Below are 16085 nucleotides of genomic sequence, written 5' to 3'. Positions count from 1 at the left end.
ATTAAATAAAAAAAAATGAAAATTTTAAGGTTTGAGGGAGTAATAAATTTTGGTCAAAAATAACAATTAATAAGTTTTTTGAAATTTTGTCATTTGTAATTATTTGATTGGACTAGAAGTTTATGTGTACATTTATACTTCACATGTGTCGAATTCGATATTAAAAAATATTTGTTAATCAAACAATTGCTATAGTAAATAAGAATATTGGTATTACTTGTATTGTTGTTGATTTTAGCCGGACTATTATTTAATAAATTATAAAGTATTACAATTAATTATATTTACCTTGATTATATCACACAATAATAGAAAAGTTGTTTACCTAAACTAATGTATATTTGTCAATGAAAATTATTGTTCTAATAATTTGGTTAACAGTTGTAACATTTTGGAATATATTAGTTGCACCACTAAAACTGCTTAAATTCTTACTTTACTTAACAATGACATCTTCTACGAAGTATTATTTTAACTCAATTTATTAAATTATAAAACATCTAATTAAAATATTACGCCAATACACCTTAACTAAATAAATAAAGACTTAAACGCCAATAAACCTTAATGAAATAAATAAAAGAAACAGTTGTCCAGTCGAAATTCAAAATCACTGCACGGAATATGAGATTTAGCCTAAATCATTTAGAGCTTTAAGTTATGTCTTTTATTCTATTTTATTACTCCCTGCAAATCACTCGTAGTGTTCCAAATGGGTTTTGTACAAATATTAAGAAAAAGGTCATGGGGACCACTAGAAGGATAGTGAGTAGATATAATTAGGCAAAAGTAAACCAAAAGTAAAAAAAAAATGGACTTTAGTAACGATAAAATGGAAAAAAAACCATTACTAAAATAGAAAATAAGACATTAATAGTGAACTGACCATTAGCACTAAATTGGAGGAAGTATTATTATTATTATCACCTTAGAGAAACAAGGGATCAATTTGAAATTTATTATTATTATATATTTGTCTAAATATTTGGTTGAATATGTGGAGTAGGAGTAGTATATAAGCATATGGATTAATGTATACAACAATTCCTCTCAAAAAAAAATCTTTACAATTAGTCCAACTAATAGTATTATGACGCGGCTCCAGTACAACTAATACATATAAAACTAGATGATGTACATATATCATATATGGTTATACTTGTACAAAATGAAACCATAAAATATTAAATAGTCATCATCTACATGTGAGACAATTATTATAATCTCTATAGTGAGGGTCTCCAAGTCCATTATAAATTTATAATAAGTCGTCAATAAATATTACCATAGCAAATACTTACTCAGTTTATGTGTCTCATTTTTTTATGGTCAAATCACTTTAATTGTCTCATTTCTATCTTGGTATGAGTTTTTGATTTTTATGCTCTTAGTAATTTTATCCTATTTTCAATTATACCCTCAATTACTCATATTAATTTTTCTCCCTTACATTAAAAAACTCATACTACCACTTTCTTTCCTACCCTTGGGGTAAACTTTTGACTCTCTTTAAAATTCGTAAAAGTCAAATGGGACTCTTAAGGTGAATAGGAGGGACTATATTATATAATAATTTAAAAAACTTTGTTTAAAGTTTGACTTTAATTAAAATTAATAGTTGATTTGACCAAAGTTGATGTTAATGGCAACAACTTTGACCAAATCACTGTTCTTGACAGCAACTTTAACTTGTTATCCCAGCCCCCAAACACCCAACTTTCAATTGCAACGAGTTTATAGTTGTTGTCTACATCATCGGTTTTGATGGAAGTTTATTTTATTTAATTATTTTCACTCCAAATTTATTTATCTATTTTTTTCATAAAAAATAAAAATAAAAATAAATAATGTGCATGAAAAAACTACACAAAGAATTAGAGGATAAACACCAAGAGTAGAGTATAATGAGACATTATAGATACGCTGTTGTTGACTAAAGCAGTCCAAAATAGATGCTTCATATTTTTGATACGCTATCTATTGTTGACCATGCATTTTATTAAAACTCTATATGATCCAGCCACGTACAGCTTCAGCCGAATCTACAAGCAGTATGTAGCTCCCAGCTCAACCACACCACTCCTTATCAGCTCAAGATTCAGTTAGCAACTGATAGATTTTCCTTTTTATTACTTTGCTCCAAGTTAGATTCTGCAACAATATTAATCGGGACAATTAAATCATGCAGTGAGTGTGATAAATTTTAAAGTTTCTAATATTACCCATGCATTAGTGCGGAAATAAAATTAATTCGGATTTTGAATACTTGGTTTGTATTGATTTATTAATGAGAGAGACACCTCTATTTATACATGAGATTAGGACTAAAAAAAAAAACAAAATATTAACCTAAACATCAATAATAGAAAACAAAATAACCTTAATATCCTAAATATTAAAAAAGATCTTAACTTCCTAAATATATAATATTCTGAAATAATAATTTTTTTTTTCTTTTTCTATAAGTAGCGAATCTAAAATTTGGGATTGATAAAAGAAATACTTAAAAAAAGCGTTTAATTATGTACCACCATGAACCAAACTTGAATCAGAAAATACTAGTTTGTCTAAATATTTGGTTGAATATGTGGAGTAGGAGTAGTATGTAAGCATATGGATTAATCTATACAACAATCAGTGTGACCCAATGAATTTGAATAAATGGATGAACGTGTAAAAATTATTTCTTGCCGAAAGAAAATCTAAAAATTGTTGCATTAATTTGCACATTGTAAAATAATTAAAAAGATAAAGTAAGTATAATCTTTGTCCCTCAAAGCTGTACCATATGATTCAAAAGTTTATCACTTCTAAGTCTTATGATACAAACTTAAAAGGATCGAAAATATACAAACTATTTATTGTTTATAAAATTTTAAATGCATTGATTTCTTTATATTTTAGATTTTAATTTGTACTACGTATATTCACTTTAAATTAGACTTTATTTTAACTTTTTAACCCCACTTGATATATAACTCCAAAATCTACTATTGATTCAATGTTATATAATTGTATTTTTATAAATAGCATCACATTTATATTAGTATACTATTGGTTCATTGTTGTATAATTGTATTTTAATAATTAGCATCACATTTATATTAGTATGTAATATGTACGTATTCACCTAATTAACATTACTTTCATTTAATATGTCAATGCTTTATGCATAGCTTAGAAAACTAATTAAGATCAATAATATATAATTCCATTCTAACTACTTAATATTCCTTCCATCATTTGTGATTTGCCTTCAACTTTTCTTCTTTATGAATGAATAAAAATTAGAAGAATTAAAAAAAGATATCCGAATTCGCACGTGCATTGTGTGAGCAAAGAAATCTATTCAATATATAAATTTTGGAGACGTTCCCTACTATCCTAATGCTACTTTGAGAAAGTTTAATTGATATTTGACATTGCCCGTTTGATACGTTGTATAAGAAATTAGTTCATCCAAAATCGATAAGAAAGATAAAAAATCAAAATTTAAAAAATTAAAAAAAATTAGAAAGAAAGATAAAATATAACTTAAATAATAAGAATGTAATTCGATATGAAGAATCTATAGAATGTTTAACAAACAGAGAAACCAAAAGTGTTTGTGGCTCAATGAATAAAGCATCTGCATGTTGAGCAGAAGGTTTGGGGTTTGACCTCAACTGGACGCAGGTATCAGTTAGGGGTTTCTTGACTGCGCGTATCTTCTTCACTCCCTCCTTGAGGGGAACAATATGATTTGTCCGCATTTTTCAGAAAAAAACTCTCTGCTTGAATCCTGCCTTATGCGAGATACTAGGAGTATCCTTTACCTCTACCTTTATAAACAAACAGTGAAGTATGAAATTCAAGATCACTAAAGTTAATAATCTAGTTTATGCAATTGATTTTAATTTTGTAGAATTAAGACTTTTTTTTTTTTTAAGAAAAAACAATTTTGTCTCAATATAAAAGACTTTTATATTTGAGGTTTGAAAACGTAATGCGACCATTAACATATTTTATATCATAATGAATAATGATTTATTATTGTTATATTATAAATGAGAACATATCCTTTTGGCCTCACATGAAGCTTAATTGAATATATCAAATTTATTTAATTAATGTATTAGCATATATTTTGCTTTACATTCATACCTTGGAAAATAACCCGTTCATTTTGAGCCCTTCCTAGAACGTACCCACATCTAACTAGTAGAGTACACTATAAATAGTTCCCGTCTCTTATTTCCCCCTTTTCCTACAAGATTATAAGAAACTTTTTGTTATTTCTAATCCTTTCATATATATATATATATATATATATATTATATAAATTCTACTTTTAAAATTTCGTTCATTTATTCATAATTTCCTACAATGGGCCCCGATGACTTGGGTAGGACGGGCAGTAATCGAATAAGCTGGTCTGATGTGCCTGCCCAAAGCTTACGGGACATTATGTCAACTGGTCATACTGATATATTTAGTAGTCAAAGAGTGGAAGAGGAGGAGGAGGAGCTAAGGTGGGCCGCTATCGAACGGTTGCCAACATATGATAGATTAAGAAAAGGAGTGTTAAGAATAGCAACTGAAGATGGGAAGATTGTGGAGAATGACATTAATCTTACTAAAATGGATAGGCAAGATAAAAAAATTTTACTTGAAAATATTTTTAAAGTTGTTGATGAAGATAATGAAGTGTTCCTTAGAAGATTAAGAGATCGGATTGATACGTAAGTTTTTTATTAACTTACTATTTTTTTTAGATATAGCAAACTTTTTTTTTTCACTTTGTTGATTGTCTTTAAATAATTTTTTTTTCAGTTTTTTATTTGAAAAATGACTTTAAAATTAACAAAAAAGCTAATTTTTAAATCAATGGATTTTAGCTTTTGGTATACTTTTTTTTAATAAATAACTTACAGCTAACAAATAATTTTTATTAAATATCTCCATAGCATTTGGCTTAAGCAGCTAGCTTAATAACTAATTTATTAACAAGTCAAACCAATTAATAATTTCAACTAACAACTCCAACTAACAGTCATTTGTTGAACAAAATATAACGACATTTGTGAATTAGGATTTGATTAATCAATGAATTAATAATGTGGGTGATTAATTTAGAGTGGGGATTGACATACCAAAGATTGAAGTAAGATACGAGCATCTGGCCGTGGAAGGGAATGTGCGTGTGGGAAGTAGAGCTTTGCCAACTTTGCTTAATTCTACATTGAACTCTTTGGAGGTATATTTATTTTATCTTATTCTTAACCTTTGATTAAAAATTGCACCCTCTCCAGACTCCATCAAATAAATGTACAATAATTACTAAGAAAACTATATATTTAGTTAAAAAATTTCATTTAAATTTGTAGTCTAGCTTTAACTTGAAATGAGTTTGCTAAAAATGATAAAAGTATATCAAATTTTTCATTTTAGGTTGTTCCATTTATTTTGCTCGATTTTCTTATTTTATAATTGGACTTGCTCCAATTAGGGATGGTCATAGAGCGGGTCTGGAGCGCGTCTGGCCAAACCCGGACCCGGACCCTTTTATTTTTTATGGATCCAGACCCCTAGGGTCCAAAATTTTCAGACCCAGACCCAGACCCTACGGATCTGACAGGTCTAGGGTCCTTAATGGGTCCTTAATGGATCTTACACAAAGCCTCTTTAATTTGTCAAAATTATACCTTTTGCGAGTCTTTTTGTATTTTTGTAAGCAACTTATTATCATATTACAAACACTTGTTCGAGTCCATAAAATTCAAATACAAAATAATTACTAAAACGTAAAAATACTTGTCTAAATACATGATTAAAACTCAAATATAAAAGACTAAATGAGAAATATAGTGAATCAGGTGAATGAGAATGAGAATGAGAACTTGAGAAAGCAATCAAGTGAATCAAGTAATCAACTGATCAAGGGCCCAAGACATTATATTATTATTTATTAATAATAAAAAAATTAATATTAGAATTTAAAAATCATAAATTCATAATATAAAATTTAAAAGTTTAGGGTCTGGGTCTGGGTCTGGGTCCGGGTCTTCACCGCTCGGACCCGTCAAATATTTTTTGGATCCAGATTCGATCCGGATCCGATGGGTCTCAAAAATTTAGATCCAGACCCTTAAAAAAAGGCGGATCCGAAGCGGGTCCAACAGGGTCCTGAACTCATGACCATCCCTAGCCCCAATCTTTTAGTCTCACCCCCATGTTTTAACACCATTTAAAACTATTTTCCATGTTTCTTTTAATTTGTACCTAATTTACATGTTCCTTTTAGATTTTTATATTACACCATTTTCTCTTTTTGTAATGATTTCTACGTCTTTCTTTTAATCTCTTACACACATTTATTGTTTCGTTTAATCTTATCCATTCATTTGTTACCCCACCTAATAGACCAATTAAAACTTCAATATATTTTGCAAATTAAATGGGACCAGAAATGCCCGTAATTACAATATAGAACCGAGTAGTAATCTGAAATTGGAGCCTGGAGGTTCTATTTAAGTGTCAATTTGTTTTACCTTCCTCACAACCAAAGTTCTCAGTATTGGTCTGATAATGGCAGGCGATAGTAGGAATGGTGGGATTAGCCCCATCAAAGAAGAGGACCCTCAAGATACTCCAAGATGTCAGCGGCATTGTCAAACCATCCAGGTACTCTTTCTTACCATCTTTTGTTTTTCTACATTTGTTTTCAATCATTCTTTGATTGTGGCTAATTGTTTAGGGTTTAGGTTATAAACCTTCAAAGCATAAAGAATGGAGAAGTTAGCGAACACGATAAACTTATGAAATCGAAGAATAGAGAAGAGAAGCAAAAGAAAATCACGTTAATTTGAGAGGATTATAAAACTCACTTAAACAAGGAAACTTCGATTGTATTTATGAATCATGATACGTTAAGAATTGTGCATTTCACCCACAAAACCTTAATAATTTCCTGTTTTTAATCACATTCAAACCCTTTTTTTGAATGGTTCTTAATCCTCATATAGAATGCTCTCCGAATCTTAAGTTTTGAGAATTAAATCAAGCAAAGTGGAATACAGCTTGTCTTGTACGAGTCTGTCTCAATAAACTAGTTCATTTTCTCTTATTACTTTAATAGACTAAATATACATGAACCAAACCAACCCAACAAAGATATTACGTCTCATATAAGAATTTTGCGAAGTAACACAGGGTATAAGTACTCGGACGAGCAAGGGCTAAATGCTAGCCTATAACTGAATGTGAATCGATCTAGTAGCTTGCCAAGGCAGGCGCTTGCCAGAGCAAGCAGACAGCGTCCAAGCAAACACATGCTTGCCCAAGCAAAGGTGGCATGCTTGTCCGAGCAGCTGCAACACCATGATCCAGAAGCTCTTTTCATATGGTGGGGTCTGAGCCTAGGTCCCTTTATGCGTCCGCCACTGCTCCTATATACCTCTAAATACTGCATACATCAACTAAGGTTTACCAATGCTGGTACAATGCATTCAAGCCAACATTCCTGATAATTGAGTCACACCCAACATCTTTTTTGCTTGTTCCAGAAACCACTTCTAACCAGCATCTGCCTAGTTGCTTGCTACATACTTGCTTGAGCCAACCTCATGCTCGTTCGAGCACGAGCACTTAGAAAGACACTACTTGCCTCACCATCATACGCTAGTCCTGTGACTTGCCCTTGCTTGTCCAAGCACCGCTCTGCATAAATGGTGCTTGGAGCTAGAACTTCTTCGAATAATTTACAATGTATGCATTACATGATCATATCCTCATCCCTGTTGTGTTGTTGTAGTGCAAGACATTGCATGGCATATTAGAGGTCAAAAATGGAAACGAAATATAAATAAGAAATTTATGTTCTCTTTCCATGGATGTTTTATATATTGTTGTTGAAAAATTGTCCTTCACTACTCAATTCAATTGTATGTTGATTGTCAGGATGACATTACTTCTAGGGCCTCCAGGTGCAGGAAAAACAACATTTTTACAGGCACTTGCTGGAAAGTTGGATAAAGACTTGAAGGTAACCTTTTTTTACAGAAGTATAAGTCAAAAACTTCTTTTTTGTTAGAAGTTTGGATTAACAAATGGGCGAGGAACTTCACCAGCTTACTAGTTTATTGTTTTATCGGTTAGCACTTTAGCCAATTAGTTTCATCACTTGTAGCATGTTTGCAACAAAGAAAGTTGGATGTTTGAATGTTTAGTGTTATTTTATGTTATTTGAACTTACAATTTCGTCTTATGTAGCCAATTTGGATCCTTGACTATTCCACGTAATTACGAGTCTAAATTTTTATTCTTGGACGTATTTACGATAACTTTTCACAAAATAATTGACCAAGACATTTACACACATACCTGATTGGCTGATTCCAACACAAGTACCATAACCACGTAACTTTGTTTGTTTTAATAATTTTGGCGGAAAAATAATTGCATATCAGACGGATATGTAGGCTTTGGCTTATGCATAATACATATCACAATGCCAAGGCTTACTTCCTGGGGACCAGGGCCTTCATTGGGTGTTTTTTGTTTGTTGTATCATATGTTTCCTTTTGCTTTTGGAGAATGCTAATCATCTTTTATCAAGAGAGATTGAATTTTGAGCTGAAGAGCAAGCTTAATGTACAGTGCAATAATTTGATTTTGTTGTCTTTTTGTGGGTTTTAAACAGGTAGCTGGGAAGATAACATACTGTGGACATGAGTTGACAGAATTTGTTCCACAGCGGACCTGTGCGTATATTAGTCAAAATGATCTTCATAATGGGGAAATGACTGTAAGAGAGACATTAAATTTTTCAGGACGATGTTTAGGAGTTGGAACTCGGTATGAGTTGTTGGCAGAGCTCTCTAGAAGAGAGAAGCAAGCAGGAATTAAGCCAGACCCTGAGATTGATGCTTTCATGAAAGCCATAGCAATGCCAGGGCAAGAAGCTAGTCTGGTCACAGACTATGTTCTCAAGGTCTGTCATCAATCAAAGTGGTTGATATTTTACTGCTAAGTAGCTGAGAAAGGAAGAACTAATATTATTAACTTTTGGTAGATACTTGGATTGGATATATGTGCTGATATTATTGTGGGAAATGAATTTGCAAGAGGTATCTCTGGTGGCCAAAAGAAGCGTGTAACTACTGGTATTTCCCTTGGTTTTGATGTTGCTAGATATATATTTTTCGAAGTACCTTTTAATAATTTTTCTATATGTTTATTCTAGTGCTATGTAGTTCATTTGACTGCAATGCAGGTGAAATGTTGGTTGGTCCAGCAACAGTTCTGCTGATGGATGAAATTTCAATAGGGTTGGATAGTTCAACTACCTTCCAAATATGCAAGTATATGAGGCAAATGGTTCATGTAATGGATGTGACAATGGTTGTTTCGCTCTTACAGCCAGCTCCTGAGACATATGAACTCTTTGACGATATTATCCTTCTTTCTGAAGGAAAAATTGTTTATCAAGGTCCACGAGAGGAGGTTGCTGAATTTTTTGAATACATGGGCTTTAAATGCCCAAAAAGGAAAGGAATAGCGGATTTTCTCCAAGAAGTTACTTCTAAGAAAGATCAAGAACAGTATTGGTCTTGGAATGATCAGCCTTATAGCTATATATCGGTTTCTGAATTTTCCAGGGGATTCCAATCTTTCCGGACTGGGCAAAAGCTAGCATCAGATCTTGCTATTCCTTTTGATGAATCAAAAGCTCACCCTGCTGCTTTGGTGAAAGAAAAGTTCGGAATTTCCAACTGGGAACTTTTTAAGGCGTGCTTTTGGAGGGAATGGTTACTAATGAAGCGGAATTCTTTTCTTTACATCTTCAAGACAACACAGATAACAATTATGTCATTACTCACAATGACTGTATTCTTTAGAACGACAATGCATCATAAAACGGTCACTGATGGTGGAAAATACTTGGGGGCCTTATTTTTTAGTATCATAAATGTTATGTTCAATGGTTTTGCTGAGCTCGCCATGACTGTTCTTCGCCTCCCAATTTTCTACAAACAGAGGGACTTTCTGTTCTACCCTGCATGGGCTTATGCACTACCAGTTTGGGTTTTAAGAATTCCACTATCGTTCATGGAGTCCGCAATTTGGACCATTCTAACATACTACACTGTTGGATTTGCTCCATCTGCTAGTAGGTGAGTCTGGCATTAGATGTTTTACCTGTTTTGATAAGCATCTTGAAAGCAGACACACTGATGTTACTGAAAATGTGATCAATTTGTTTTTAATATTTCATCTTTTCTTATCTCTTTGTTGATTAATTTATTTCATTCAATTAGGTTTTTCTGTCAGTTGTTAGCGTACTTCTCTATACATCAGATGTCTTTGTCCCTATTTTGGTTCCTTGGAGCTGCTGGAAGGACCCTTGTGGTTGCTAACAATGTTGGTATTTTTGCATTGCTAATAGTATTTATCCTCGGTGGTTTTATCATTGCAAAAGGTTTGCATTTTTTCCTCTATTATGCATTTTGATATCTACCAACTACCATGATATATGATATCAACATTTTGCATCAATTTGTGCTAACACATTTTCTAATTGCTTGTTGTGTGATTTTGTTTAGATGATATTGGTCCATGGATGATATGGGGGTACTACCTTTCACCTATGATGTATGGACAAAATGCTTTAGTCATCAATGAGTTTCTTGACGAACGGTGGAGCACTGTAATTTTACTTACTGTTTTGCTTCTCATTTCATCCTTCCTTTACTACAAATGCACGTTTTAATTTTTTTTTTGTTTCTTATTTGTTTCTTATTTTAATTGTTTATGATGTTATGTACTAATGCAGCCTAATACAGACCCCAGAATTCCTGAACCTACCATTGGAAAAGTCATCCTTGCTTCAAGAGGCTTCTTTAAGGAACAGTCTTGGTTTTGGATCTGTATTGGAGCTCTTATGGGGTTCACTCTCATCTTCAACCTATTGTATATCCTGTCCTTGACATTCTTAAATCGTAAGGCATCCACTGAGTTCTTTTGGTGGCAGAGTTTTTAGATGGAAACTAACAACACTTTATCTTCTTTTTAATTGATTTGTGTCATCAATACAGCTTTTAGTGATTCAAGAACTGTAGTACTAAACGATGAGGATGAGAATGAGGATGAAAAGAAAAGGAAGACATCCGTGGAGAGACTTAACAATTTAGAGACATCCTTAAATCTACATTCAGGGAATACCCATATGGATGTCAATGCTCCTGGGAAGGGAATGGTTTTGCCATTCCAACCCCTTTCACTTGCATTCAACCATGTTAGTTACTATGTGGATATGCCTGCTGTAAGTTTCTGCCTTCTAAAACAACTTGTATATTCTCAATGAAAGTAGATGACACAGTAAAAATTGTTTCAATGTGAGCGTTGTATGATGAGTTGGGCTTTTCTTCACCAGGAAATGAAAATCCGAGGTTATGAAGAAGATTGCCTTCAACTACTACGAGATGTCAGTGGAGCATGCAGGCCTGGGATATTGACAGCACTAGTGGGTGTGAGTGGTGCTGGTAAGACCACACTAATGGATGTTCTGGCAGGAAGAAAGACCGGTGGCTATATTGAAGGCAGCATAAGCATATCTGGCTACCCAAAGAACCAATCAACCTTTGCTCGGATTAGTGGTTACTGTGAACAAACCGACATTCACTCACCACATGTAACTGTCTATGAGTCCCTCATGTATTCTGCCTGGCTTCGTCTATCTTCTGATGTGGACACAAACACACGAAAGGTCTGTTATGCTCCTATTAAATCACAACACTAATTGTTAAAATTTCCAGTGACTCATTTTATTCAATTGCCTGGTAGATGTTTGTTGAAGAAGTAATGGAGTTGATTGAGCTTAACCCATTAAGAGATGCTTTGGTCGGCCTTCCTGACATTAATGGTCTTTCAACAGAACAAAGGAAGAGATTGACGATTGCTGTAGAATTAGTTTCTAATCCTTCCATTATCTTTATGGATGAGCCAACATCAGGGCTTGATGCGAGAGCGGCTGCCATAGTCATGCGCACTGTGAGAAATACGGTAGACACTGGTAGAACAGTCGTCTGCACCATTCACCAGCCAAGCATAGATATCTTTGAGGCTTTTGATGAGGTACAGCAAAAAGATATAATACCCTTTTTATCGCTCATTTAACTCTTTCTATATCTTCTATTCTCTCCATCTGAATAATGCTGTGATATTTATCTCAGCTCATGCTAATGAAGAGAGGAGGTCAAGTTATTTATGCAGGCCCCCTTGGCCGCCATTCCCAAGAACTGATTGAATACTTTGAAGTAAGTAACTTCTCATGACTTAATTGTCTATAATCTATATTTTTGGCACATAATAAAAAACTAAAACTCGCTGCATGTAGTAAAAGACCTTCTGCCACTCACAGAAACAAAAGGTAGAAACATAAATTTATGCTAGAGAACGATAAAGAAATAGCTATGGGAAATAATAATTCAATAAATGATTATTAAACAGCGTGTTAACTGGACCTTGTATTGGCATTTGATTGTATGGGCTCTCGGATTAAATTATTACCACTTTTAGTACTTCATCCTACAGCTTATGTATGACTTTTGTGTTTATTATCACATTGAAAAGCAAAAATCTTCAATCTATGAATGGCATGGGTACATGATTTTGGAAAGGGTGAGAGTTTCTACCACGACCCATAATCAAAAAGAGAGAAGGATGGAAAAACATGCACCATGTAGGTTCCCTTTGTAGTTTTGAGACATACCTTCCGAAGATGGTAATTGTATTGGTGAACTTCCAGGCGTTTTATGAAGTTTAATCATCCCTACTAATGTATTTAGCATTGTGAGATTACAGAACACAGGCTTTCCTTGTTATTTTATTTCCATTTAACATGGAGTGGAGTCCTATTTGGTAATGAATTGAAGCTTTGCAGGCTATTCCTAGAGTCCCAAGGATCAAGGATGGTAATAATCCTGCTACATAGATGCTAGAAATTTCTAGTCCTCAAGCTGAGTCTCAACTGAATATGGATTTTGCAGAATATTATGCTAATTCCTCTCTTTACCTGTATGTACAACCTTATTCACAATCTAGATTCTTCATCCAAAGTCATTTCGTAATAATTTCATTGAAATTTATTTATATTTTTATGGCACACTAGGAGGAATCAAGATCTCATCAAAGAGCTCAGTACTCCAGCACCAGGTTCTAGTGATCTCCACTTTCCAACTGAATACTCCCAGTCATTCCTTGTTCAATTTAAGGCTTGTTTCTGGAAGCAGTATTGGTCTTATTGGCGGAATCCTCAATATAATGTTGTCCGATTCTTTTTGACCATAGCCGTTGGCATTATCTTTGGTGTTATATTCTGGGACAAGGGGCGTAAAGTGTAAGTTTGATTGCATTACTTTAGACGACGTTAACAATAAACTCGTAACCATCTTTCTCATCATTTTGCCAACAGATCGAAAGTACAAGACCTTATGAACTTCTTAGGAGCTATGTATTCTGCTGTCCTTTTCCTTGGAGCCACTAATGCTTCAGCTGTTCAAGCTGTTGTTGCCATCGAGAGAACTGTATTCTACCGCGAAAAAGCAGCAGGAATGTACTCAGCATTTCCTTATGCATTGGCTCAGGTAACGAACTGGAAAATTCTATTAGCTTTTTAATATGTTCATTCACTTATCCTTGTAGAGTTTAAACTTATGACATATATCCAATACTCTACAGGTGGCAATAGAAACAATCTATACCGTGATTCAAACATTGCTCTACGCTCTAATCCTCTATTCCATGATTGGATTTGAGTGGAAGATCGGAAAATTTCTATATTTCTGCTACTTCATAACAACATGCTTCGTATACTTCGTTATGTATGGAATGATGCTCATCTCTCTTACACCAGGCCATCAAGTTGCAGGCATTTTCATGGCTTTCTTCCTTAGTCTGTGGAATCTATTCGCTGGCTTTATGATTCCTCGACCGGTATAACCTTTTGATGCTCATAATGATGCCCGACTAAAATATTTTTTTTTAAAATTTTTGTACTCATTGTTACATGGTAAAAAACATCGAAATTAATTTGGGACGTAGAGAATATTATGTCATTGATGTACCAACATTTGAACCATTTTTTTGTCGATTGCAGCAATTACCGATATGGTGGAGATGGTATTTTTGGGCTTCTCCAGTGTCTTGGACATTGTACGGCCTCGTGACTTCGCAAGTAGGCGATAAGAGTTCCCTTCTAGAAATACCTGGTTCAAGCAGTCAGTCTGTGAAGGATTACCTGAAAGAATACTTGGGTTATGACTATGACTTTCTGCCTGTTATTGTGGTTGGACATCTTGGTTGGATCCTGCTCTTTTTTGTCATCTTTGCCTTTGGCATTAAGTCCCTTAACTTCCAGAAGAGATAGAAATCATAGGCTTTTTTATGCTCTTTTTCATCCACAAGGGTGTTGTAAGGTACAAATTAAAGTGTATAGGAAGTAAATTGTGTGATACTATAATCATATATACACTTCAAATGAGGTTCTAAGTTTTGAAGCATTTTTTTTGGTTATCAATAGGTTGTGCATGTTCCAATCCTGTACAAATTAATTGGAAGAAGTATGTTTATGTGCATATTTTAGAGTATGATTCTTTTACTTATTGGTATTATTAAGGTAATTGTGTGCACCTTTTATTTTAATGAATTTGTTACATTTCTTAGTTTGTATAACTGAATTTACTAAATTTTTTTTAATCTTTCACTTTGGGTTTTTCACACATATTAAGAAAGATAAAATCTTTAGGTTGTAGTGGGTATTAGTTTAATTAAATAGTAGTGTGAAGTAATGATTGTATTGGAAGTATGAGATTGTATTGAAAGTATGAGAGAGAAAATAATTATAAATAAAAGAAAAAGGGTATATTAAAAGAAAAGGGGGGGTTTTAAGAGGTAAAAATGGGATAAAAACTTTCTAAAAATAGAAAGTATTCTAAACTGAAAGAATTTTTAAAACTACTCATTATAGTAATGTGGAAGATCAAAAAAGAACGGAGGGCGTATTAAATATCTTGTTAATAATGAATTGTGTAGTGTATAAGAATACTAGTTAGGTCAATTCTGTGGACAATAAAAAAATGTATGTCAATGTTTGAATTTATTCATGCGACATGCAATATTTTATAATCCCATACTTCTGTCAGATACTTCATCCCTTCCATATAAATTGCTTTATCGGAGGTTCAATACACTAATTCAATTCTTAATATTTATAATTATGCATAATAAAAATTATAAAAATTTGATGTTAATAATTTTTTTATCGAGACAAATCAAATAAGATTACTTATAGATTACAAATTAATTACAAATTAAGAGAGAAAAATAAATAGTGTTTGTATTTTCAACGTTGCGACTATATTGAAACGGAGGAAGTAGTAAACTGCAAGATCGAACTGTATCAAAAAACTACATGATTCTATTGATTGAAGGAAAATATATTTAATTATAATGAAATTGAATGTTATATATATTGATGAAACGTAGGGATGTGGACGAAATAGCTACACGAGACTATCGGTAATGTCCCATACTATTAATTACTAATGAATTCAAGAATATCTATTTCGATGAATCAATTATAATAATTATAATTGATCATAATATATAAAATTAAATTTAATCAAATTATGGTGCACGATTGATGAGCTATATAAACAATTACATTAACATAAATTAGTCCTCAGTTGGTATTTGTTTAAATGCTACACACAAATTTTTAATTAGAAAGTTTGCATGATTAAATAAATATTTTATTTTAAAATTATCATAAAAATGATTTAGCATATAGTAATATCCTTGTAATAGGTTTTGTTATTTAGATTTTCTATATGTAAATTGGGAGAGTTGTCTTTATTTATTATTCGAATTTTATTGAATCTCGCACAATATCAAAGACGAGCAAAATTCGACAAATTAAACCATAAAGAAAAGATTTACAGGATAAAAAGTATAGTTTTAATTTTCTCGTATTGATGACATTGAATGAAACTAATTTAAAATCATGCAAAAAATATAAAAACCTATATTCTTAAATATTTTATTAA

The 16085-nt window shown here is 32.6% G+C and overlaps 1 pseudogene; it reads left to right on the top strand.

Annotated features, from left to right (window-relative positions):
• The first annotated feature begins 6476 nt into the window (after positions 1–6476).
• On the top strand, positions 6477–14670 carry LOC130814207 (ABC transporter G family member 39-like; annotated as a pseudogene).
• The last annotated feature ends 1415 nt before the right edge of the window (positions 14671–16085 follow it).

The sequence above is a fragment of the Amaranthus tricolor genome, chromosome 5, assembly GCF_026212465.1.
Source record: "Amaranthus tricolor cultivar Red isolate AtriRed21 chromosome 5, ASM2621246v1, whole genome shotgun sequence".
NCBI lineage: Eukaryota > Viridiplantae > Streptophyta > Magnoliopsida > Caryophyllales > Amaranthaceae > Amaranthus > Amaranthus tricolor.
This window is presented reverse-complemented; position numbering and strand designations above follow the sequence as displayed.